Source organism: Brassica oleracea, chromosome C1, assembly GCF_000695525.1.
Source record: "Brassica oleracea var. oleracea cultivar TO1000 chromosome C1, BOL, whole genome shotgun sequence".
In the NCBI taxonomy this organism is placed as follows: domain Eukaryota; kingdom Viridiplantae; phylum Streptophyta; class Magnoliopsida; order Brassicales; family Brassicaceae; genus Brassica; species Brassica oleracea.
Genome location: NC_027748.1, coordinates 18,578,653 through 18,589,213, shown reverse-complemented (window position 1 = coordinate 18,589,213; position 10,561 = coordinate 18,578,653). Strand labels below are relative to the sequence as shown.

At 37.0% G+C, this 10,561-nt stretch overlaps 1 pseudogene; it reads left to right on the top strand.

Moving 5' to 3' along the window:
• Nucleotides 1-2,472: 2,472 nt before the first annotated feature.
• On the top strand, nt 2,473-5,007 carry LOC106301945 (annotated as a pseudogene).
• Nucleotides 5,008-10,561: the final 5,554 nt, after the last annotated feature.

The window sequence follows — 10,561 nt, the reverse complement described above, 5'->3', positions numbered from 1 at the left end:
GTCGAGATCCTTTTAGTTAAATAGATAAGCCGGCCTGTCCATCTATTACATTGGACACGACTGCATTGGATTCATCTTGATCCATTTCCTCTGGATATTTCAGCTCACTGCTTTTCTTTAGTACCTTGTCATTCTCAATCACCGTTAGGCAAGAGATCAGGTCATTGTAAGTGGTAGAACCTCTTTCTATATAGATATGTTTTGACAACAAATCTTCTGGATGGAATGTGGAGTATGTCTTGAATAGACAATCATTATCTGTTACCTCTTCTCCACATAATCTCAGTTGGTACACGACCCTGGACAACGCAAAGTGAAACTCGGCCACTGTCTCAAAGTCTTGGAATCTGAGACTCATCCATTCATGTTTGACCTTTGGTAATAATACCATAGTGTATCTGGACTTTAATTATGTCCAAAGGTCACGAGGATTCTCAATATGTAGATATTAATTTCTCAGTTCCTTAGTGAGATGATGGCGCACTATTGTAATGGCTCTTAACTTTTCACTTCTAGTTACATAATCACCCTGAATGATACTCCTCCCGAGTCCTCTTGATTTCAGGGTAACTGAAGTGTTCATTGTCCATTCTAGATAATTATCCCCAGAGAGATTTAGAATGGCATAATCCATGGGTTCAAATCTCGGCATCTGAAATCATATTATCAATCAATTCATTGATTTAGAATTCTTGCAACCAATTTAAATAATCAGTGCACATGATTTCATAAGTCTCTCTATAATGCTTAGGCCATACGGCTTTGCATTGTGATGCTTATACCTCACGGCCATTATAAGATACAACGATCTTAAGGATCGGATCATGATGCAATCCGGTTTATATAACCATCCGGATACTAGGCCACACGGTCACTTTGATATTCACTAAGCCACACGGCTTTTAATCAATCAAGGGCACAAGGCCGCAAGTGTGAGTAATGCATTAAGCTACACGGCCATTTGGTATGTTTCGTAACACAATGTCACACAATCCATATCAATTAAGTTTACCAATTTCAAGGTTGGTAATGTTTCAGCTAGATTTTAGAATCAAGTAATCTAGCAACCTAACTCACATTCAATATGTAAATATTCCTAATCTTTAAATCAATCTTTCAAGCAATGTGAGATTTAAGGTTTTCAAGGCCTTTAGGAATTTCAAACGAGATTAAGGGTTTCAAGGCCTTAAGGATTTCGAATTTTGAGATTAGATCTATCAATCCTAAAATCTCAGATCAATCAATCAAACAATCAAACAATTTAGAAACCTCAATGATCAATAGATCGGATGAAGTCAAAACCGATTTAAGCTTTTAGGGTTTTCTATTTGATCACTAGATCATTAGGATTTTGAGATTCAAAACCTATTAAGGTTCGATTTTAATTGATTTAATCAATCTCAATGGGGATATCGAACTTAAGATAATGAGCTTCGATTTACTCATTAGGGATTGGTCAAGCTTGAGATCGTGGGTTCATGGTCATGTTATGGATCGCGAACATCTTTGTGTTGAGATCTTTGCACCAACTCCTCTCAGCTCATGAAATAAAAACAAGGAGTATTAGATTACATGAACACCATAATCTGAACAAGATATCATCAAACAACTAAGGTATGATAAACTTATCTTTCACAGGATTTGAATTTTGCTAGAAAATCTTGTTGGTTCGGATTAGGGTTCCAAAAGACCAAGACGGCGCCGCGTATTGTTCCAGCGAGTGAGAGCGTGTCTAAGATTGGATCGAAAAATGGTTTGCGCTGATGGATTTTTCTCGTCAAGAGATTCAATTTGATATATGGCTCGTCGTCTGGTTCCTCAGGGTTTGAGAGATAGATCGATTTTAAGTTACACCTGATTTAGGGTTTATGTATGACGGATTTTAGGTTAGGTTTTGTAAGAGCTTCAATTTGATATGTGGCTCGTCGTCTGGTTCCTCAGGGTTTGAGAGATAGATCGATTTTAAGTTACACCTGATTTAGGGTTTATGTATGACGGATTTTAGGTTAGGTTTTGTCTCAGGGTTTTGGAGTCTATCGTGCTGATAACGTGTTGTAATTAGAGAGTTTAGAGACTGAATATTTCTGTGTTATTATTAATGATCAAGGGGATTCCTTTATATAAGGATTACAAGATGAAGATAAATGGAAAGTATTCAAAACCTAAACTCACTAGGATTAGGAAAACTACTAATAAATAATAATGGAAAGATTACATCTACTAGGAAAAGGAAAGGGTTTCCTTTTCTCCAAGCTTTGTGGCCGCCTTTCTCTCTCCTGAAGTCGGCTCTCTCTCTCTCCTCTCTCTAGGCTTCGATCGTCTCTCCATCTTCTAGGTATTGGGCCGGTCTTGGACCGGGCCTGGTTAATGGCAATCCACTCCATGATTTATAACAAATTAGACTTTGTTGGGTCGCCAAAAATAGAGGAAGAAGCAAAAGAGAAAAGAGAAAGAGCGTTAGCGATAAAAAAGCCTTGGAGAAAAGGTCTTCTTCTTCCCTCCTCCTTTATAAGATGTCGTATCACGCCTCTTCTTCTGCTACCAATCTTCGCCGTCATCTCGCTTCCGTCTAATCACGATCCACCGCTGATTTTTCCGTTGAGCTTCTTCCGTGAGGTAGCTGTTCTTTTACGCCTTCAGATTTTTTTCGGTTGTTTTCTCCTGGTGTATCGGCGTATCTGGAATATTCACTAGCCTTGGTTTGAGTTGTTCTAGATTCGATTGACCTTTTCGTTAGCTTCTAGATTCTCTATTTGTAGTTTGATTTCCAAGCTTCTTCCTCGTTGATTTTAGGTTTTCGAACATGGGCGAGAATCTATGTTGAATAATGTCTTCGGTTAGGTTAGTATTGAATATTGATGATAGGATTGAGCACGAGGTCTTTGCTTTGTACCTTTTGACTGACTACCTTCATGATAACTGATTCTTGCTTACTCCTTGTTAATTGCGACCTATCGATTGATCTTGTGGTTTCATCTCTTCTGCTACTGCTTGAATGTTTTATTGATCTTCTTGTCACGGTTAGATTTCTGGAAAATTCGTTATAGGTTCGAATCTTATAGCCTTGCGTTTGGAGATTTGATTGACATTTTTGTCAGCTTCTAGATTATCCATTTGTGGTTGATTCGCCAGCTTCTTCTTCCTCGATTTTAGGTTTCAGTGAGCTCTGAATCATTAGGTTTCAATGGTGTAGATGATAAGATTGAGCATGCTGCCTTTGACTACCTTCTTCGATATCTGATTCTCATTTACTCCTTGTTAATTGCATTCCGTGCTTGTTTCGTGTTTATTTATTGATCTTTTGATGATGCAGAGCCATGCCTACTTTCTCAGCTATTTCTTTGGATAGAATGCTTGAGCCAGGGGCTGCTTCCACATCTGCCGAGGCTGTTCCAAGTAGAAGGTCATATTATGCAAAGCCACCAATATCTAAGCAGGAGAAAGGCAAAGAAACTCGCCCTCGGATGTCACCGGCTCTCTACGCCACTCCTGATGCAATCCCACTCCCCAACTCGCCATCATCTTTCCTACCCTCGCCTTATATCATCAACCACAAATCACGCGGACCGCATCTTTTGAAAAGCTCTTCTGAGGCTAATGTGGCTTCTTCCCAACAGAAGCCTCTAGAAGATGAAGCTATTGCTAATGGTGCAGATGTAAAGGCCTCGCCTAGGAGGAAGTCCACCTCCTTCTTGTTTCCTATAAGTGAGGCTACCGAGGAGGATTATTCCAACTTTGATTTTGATGGAGTTGTTGATGGTCCTGTTGGTAATTGGAGTCCGCTTGATTGGAAAATTGGTAATGGAAAGTCAGAGTTGGATAACCCTGCTGCCAATGATTTAGAATGGGAGAACAATCTACCTGAGCCTGTCACTGCCAAAGCAGACAAGGAGAGTAAGTCTGAGGATCTCTATGACCCGGGTGAGTCAGCAAGCTTCACAAGTAACACAGATGCAGGAGAGGAAAGTTCAAACAGACTTGCTACGCCTGTGGGAGAGTTTTATGACGCTTGGGAAGGTACGTTTCTACTTTTCATTTTCATTACTTATTATTGCCTTGTTAGATGGCTGTGAACGTTATGATCCTGAGAGTCATGAGTCAGATTAGTATGAAAGCATATTTCTTTACCCATGTATATGCAAAGGATCTTATACTATTGAATAGTTAAACCGATGGTGTGAATGGGAAGTGTTTTTGTAATCCAACTCTAACCTTAAAGTTCCCATTTCTTGGTTTTTCAAAACTATCAACGGACAGCGGAATACAGAGTTCAATTAACAACACTGAATCTGAACTAAGGGAGATAAGGCTGAGTTTACTAATGGAAATTGAAAAGAGAAAACAAACAGAGGAGGCGCTAGAGCAGATGAAAATACACTGGCAGAGACTCCGTGAGCAGTTGGCCCAGGTGGGTGTGTTCGTTCCTATCGATCCCACCATCTCAACCAACAACTCGAACATATCAGAAGAATTATGCTGCCAACTCGAGGCTGCTAGGTTTGTCTCTGACTTTCTAAGCAGAGGTATGGCTAACGCAGAAGTAGAGATGGAGATGGATTCTATGCTCGAAACTAAGAACTTTGAAATCACACGCTTGTTTGATCGTGTACACCACTACGAAGCCGTGAACCGAGAAATGTCCAACGAAACCAAGAGGCCATAGGTAATAGAAAACCATATTATTCTTTTGTCATTCATCTCTGTCTTTCTTGGTCGTATGTATCTAATCTCCAGCTTTGTTGATACCAGAGTTAGCACGACGAGAGAGGCAGAAGAGAAAGAAGAGGCAGAGATGGATATGGGGATTAATTGCAGCAACCATTACACTAGGTAGCGCGGCGTTAGCATGGTCTTACATTCCTGCGTCCAGACCATCATCATCCGAAGCATCACAAACTCTCAAGGATGATTAAGTAAGCCACTTGTCTCCATAATGGGTGTTTGATATGAGCAAGAGAAATAAGATACATGACGTTTAGCACGCCTTGTGAATAGAAGATATATACAAGTTTGGTTATTGTTTTAACTTTTAACCGCTCAAGAGAGGTGTATAGCTCGGAGTAGCTACAACACACATGTTTCTTTTGTTTTCAGTGCCGGAGTGGCAGACACATTCACTAATATTTGTTCATGTTAACATTAAATGTTAGTTCTCTAGTATCGGGTGCTTGGCTTGCTTTTCTTTTTTCTCAGACACCCTTAACTGTATCTCATCATATTTCAATATGAAATATTAAGATGGTTTCAATATTTTAGTAACACCTTGATTGGTAGAACATTAGCATAAGCAATATGCAGTTGAAGCTGTATGCTATATTAATTATAATCTAATTATATGATTGGCAAAGCTGTAGCATTTAAAATAGTAAATGACCAAGATAGACATAATTAAAAAGTTAAAGAAAGAAGAAAAAAACAAAGAACAACAGTAACATCAAATTAATGTGTCTATGTATCCCACTACAAAAAAGAGAGTTTTTCTAACGGAGAATCTGACCGATATTGTTTTGGTCGGAAATTTCCGACAGATTTCCAACGGAAATGTAAATTGGTCATAATTTTCCGGCGGCTAAAAATCCGACAGAAAACAGTCAGAAATTTCCGACCGTTTTCCGACGACAATAATTTAAATTATTATCCGTCATCAATCCTTCAGAAATCTGTTGGAAATGTCCGACCGACAACAGTCGTCGGAAATCGGTCAGATATTTCCAATGGATTTGTAACCAAAATTCAAACGTTTTTCTAGCCATTGGAAATCGGTCAGAAACGATCAGAAAATTTGTCTTTAGATATCAAAATCATACTCCTTGCTCATTCACATATTTCACTCTACAAAAAAAAAAATTCTACAATACAAAATGTCTTCCTCAAATCATAATGAATATTTTAGGTCTTGGATGGATAAGAATCATCAAGATCTATCTACTGGACTTGGATTCATACCTTACTCGTTGGTTGCTTAGGATCTTGTGGGTTTGACATCGCTTCTGTTTTTCATAAATTACACAAATACTATTATACTTTGTGCTTCAAAATATAAACTGAACTGAAAATAGCACAAGTTCACCGTGAAAATCAATATACTGAGCACAAAATAACATGTTGAAAAACAAACACATGAACTAATAACTAAACACAGAAAAAAGCTAACACAGCTACCTTCTCATGGAAAACACAAACTTGAGTGAATAAATAAATTGTATATGATCAATGAATTATATTAGATAAAAACAACAACATACCTTACGTTTAACTTGAAGTTCTTGACGGTTGTTTTTAGCTAACCACAGATCTTTGTTTTCATCCTTTTTATAATAAAACTTACTTAGATATGATTAGGGTTTAGAAAATATTATGGTAGTATTTTCACAATTTTTAGTTAAAATATATAAGGGTGTTTTTGTAATTATTAATTAATAGGTTAGAATGCTCCTTTGAAAACTTCATAAGACTTCAATCCTCACATTGTTTTCAGTTCAGCTTTGAAATTTTTTAGCTTCTTAACAATTCTCATGAATTTTGAAAATTTTGAAAATTTTGAGATTAAAATTTTGAAAATTAAAATTCGCTTGTTATTGGTTTGAGATTAAAATTTTTGAAATTAAAATTTTGAAAATTAAAATTTTGAAAATTTTCAAAGCTGAACTGAAAACAATGTGAGGATTGAAGTCTTATGAATTTTAACAATTCCCATGAATTTAGGGGGGTTATTGGTAAGTGAATTCTCATGAATTTTGAAAATTTTGAGATTTTATTGTTATTGGTTCTTGGATTTCAAAAATCTTAGTAGAATTCATTATTATTGGTTTAAGAATTTTCAAAATCCATTCAAATCCATTGTTATTCAAAAAGTTTTGTTATTGATTATTTAATTCTAACAAAATCTAGTGTTATTGGGAGATGAATTTTTTATTCATTTTTACTCGTAAGACTCAACTTTCAAAATATCATATGCAACTTTGTGATTTTCAAAATCCATGTGAAAAAAAATTAGAAAACAAAATAATTATTCTTACCAAATATCTAGTGCACCTTAAATCCAAAATTATATGTCCAAAACTATAATTCATTACATGTATATACTTTTACATTTTAGAATTTATAATTATTTTTATAAATAATTATCATTTAGAATAAAAATATTAATAATTACACTTATAAATATTAATAATTTTAAAATAAATTTTCTAAAATAGTCACAAAAAAATTTTGAATTTCAAAATAAAAATTTGAGCGTCGAATCCTGGGTTACACGAACAGACCGGAGTTTAGAAAATATTTTGAAAAAAAAAAATCCAAAATTATAAAAATTATGTAAATTTCAAATTTAAAAACATATAATTCGAAATTATAAAAGAAACTTATTTATTCTTAATTTTTATTATTTTATTACTTTTATATATATAAAGATGAGGTAAAATCGTCTTTTTCCCTTTTCATGAATTTGTTTTGGTCATTTTTCTCTTTGAATGCTCTTTTTATGACAAAAACTTTAAAATGGTTATTTAAAAAAGATTGTCCAATTTTGTATGTAGCATTATTATTTTCTTTTTAATTTGAATGAAAAAAATAAAAAATAATGCTTATGATTTAGAAAAACATAAATTTAATATTTACTTTACAAAAAGAACAATAGAAAATAGGTAATACAAATTAATGAAAATTTATAGTAATCCAAAAAAAGTTATGATCAATTTTCATAATTCAATGTATATAAACTTTTACAATCCAGGTAACTTTTAAAATCTATCAACTCTTAAAATTCACAAATTCTACACAAATTCATCTCCCGGTTATTATTTGTCTTAACGCGATTTATCAAATCGGTTATGTTTGTGGTCAAAGAGACATTTTATTAATGGGGATGATTTAAGTTTGCAAGAGGGAGAGAGATCAATGTGTAAAAACATGTTTTTGGTAGGTACAACAAGAAGTTGTATCAAGAACATGTTTGTTGAATAATTCAACAACACATTTCTTTTGTGTTTTTGGTAGGTGCAACAAGAAGTCTCACCAACTCCTTATAATCTCCTATAAATAACCACACAAGGAGAAGAAGAAATCCATCCCAAAACAAAGAGAAAACAAGAGAAGAAGAGAGTGGGCAAGAGAGAAAAAAAAAATCTTTCGTGTGAGAAAATCTTTCTTTATAAGAAATTAAGTGTAATTTCTTGAGTGTATTTGGGGTCTGGTGTGAGTTGAGAGCTTGTAAAAATTTCCCGGGTTGATAATAAAAGATCTGTAGCAGGTCCAGAGACGTAGTCAAGATTGGCCGAACTCCGTTAACAATTGTGTGTGTGTTTTCCCGCTCCCATAAATTCCGCAAATTCTGGTTTTCCGCAAAATTTGACCGCATATTTCCTAACAACTGGTATCAGAGCCTGAGTTACGGTGATCGGTCAAATTTTTTGTGGGGTTACTATTCACGTGAACAGTACTTCGTGAATAGTGAATTTTGTCAGTAACATCGGTTTGTCGACGAAGGTGTTCTAATACACGGTGGTTCCAGAAACGATGGGAGGCGAAGACGGTTCGGCGCACAGTATCGAAACATTTGACGGTACAGATTATGCATTTTGGAGAATGCAAATTGAAGATTATCTGTACGGAAAGAAGCTTCATCAACCGCTGAGCAAGAAGCCTGAGAAGATGGATCAGGATGAGTGGGAGCTCCTTGACAGACAAGTTCTGGGTGTTATAAGGTTAACACTGTCGAAAAACGTTGCTCACAACGTTGCGAAGGAGAAGACCATAGAAGGGCTCATGAAACTTCTCTCTGATATGTATGAGAAACCTTCGGCAAACAATAAGGTGTTTCTCATGAAGAAACTCTTTCATTTGAAGATGGAAGAAGGTGGCCTGGTTGCCGCACATGTGAACGAGTTCAACACGATTGTCAACCAACTGTCATCGGTTGAAATCGAGTTTGAAGATGAAGTGCGAGCACTGATTTTGTTGGCATCTCTGCCAAATAGTTGGGAGCCAATGAGGGCAGCGGTTAGTAACTCTGTGGGTACTCAAAAGCTCAAATTCAATGATGTTTGAGATCGTATCCTTGCTGAGGAAGTTCGAAGGATAGACTCTGGGGAGGCATCAATGAGCTCTGCTTTCAACGTGGAAAATAGAGGGAGAAACCCAGATAGAAATAACAGGAGTAATGGCAGATCGAAGTCAAGGAATGGACGAGGTCAGTCTAAATTCAGACAGCCTGCAGAGTGCTTGAATTGTGGAAAGACAGGTCACATTAAGGCTCTAAAGGAGGAAGAGAGCCAAAATCTGAGAAGTTAGAGCTGGTGCATACTGACGTGTGGGGACCCGATCCTGTTGCATCGCTGGGAGGTTCATACTACTATGTGACCTTTATTGATGACTCCACAAGAAAAGTGTGGGTTTACTTCATGAAGAACAAGCATGAAGTGTTTTCGGTTTTCAAAATATGGAAAGCCATGGTTGAGATTGAGACGAATCTCAAGTTGAAGTGTTTAAGGTCTGATAATGGTGGAGAGTACATCAGCGACGAGTTCAAGAGATATTGCGCTGATAATGGGATCAAGATGGAAAAGACTATTCCTTGAACGCCTCAACAGAATGGAATAGCGGAAAGTATGAACCGAACCTTGAATGAGCGTGTAAGGAGCATGAGATTGCACTGTGGATTACCAAAGACGTTTTGGGCAGATGCAATCAATACCGCAGCCTTCTTAATAAACAGAGGACCGTCTGTACCATTGGGATTTAAGATCCCTGAAGAAGTTTGGAGCGGAAAGAGAGTAAATCTTTCTTATCTAAAGGTGTTCGGATGCTTAGCTTATGTTCATATTGATGATGCTGCAAGAAGTAAACTTGACTCGAAGTCTAAGAAGTGTTACTTCATCGGTTATGGTAACGCGGAGTTTGGTTACCGGTTTTGGGATGACGAAAATCGGAAGATCATCCGCAGCAAAAATTTTGTGTTCAACGAAGAAGCGTTGTACAAGGATAAGCTAAGAGAAGGCTCGAAAAGGAAAGAGCCTGGAGCTGTTGACTTAGAAGATATCCTGACACCGGAGTTGCCACAGGATGCCGCAACAGCAGAAGGAGAAATCTCTCAAGACGAGAGTGGTGAGGCTGAAGAAAGTGATGATTCTGAAGTGGTCCCATATACACCAGTCACGGAGTTACGACGGTCAAGCAGAATCATCAGAAAGCCAGTAAGATTCTGTCCATCGCTCAACTACATTCTGCTCACAGACAGAGGCGAGCCTGAATGTTATGAGGAAGCTATGCAAGTTGATGAGTCGATCAAGTGGGAGCTTGCAATGAACGACGAGATGGACTCGTTGTTATCCAATCACACGTGGGAGTTAGCAGATTTGCCTAAGGGAGAAAGAGGCATTGCATAATAAGTGGGTCTACCGTATAAAAGAAGAACCTGATGGAAGTAAGCGCTATAAAGCGAGGCTTGTTGTGAAGGGATTCCAACAAAAAGAAGGCGTTGACTACACCGAAATCTTCTCTCCTGTAGTCAAGATGGTGACCATAAGAACGGTTCTTGGGCTGGTAGCAAAAGAAGATCTGC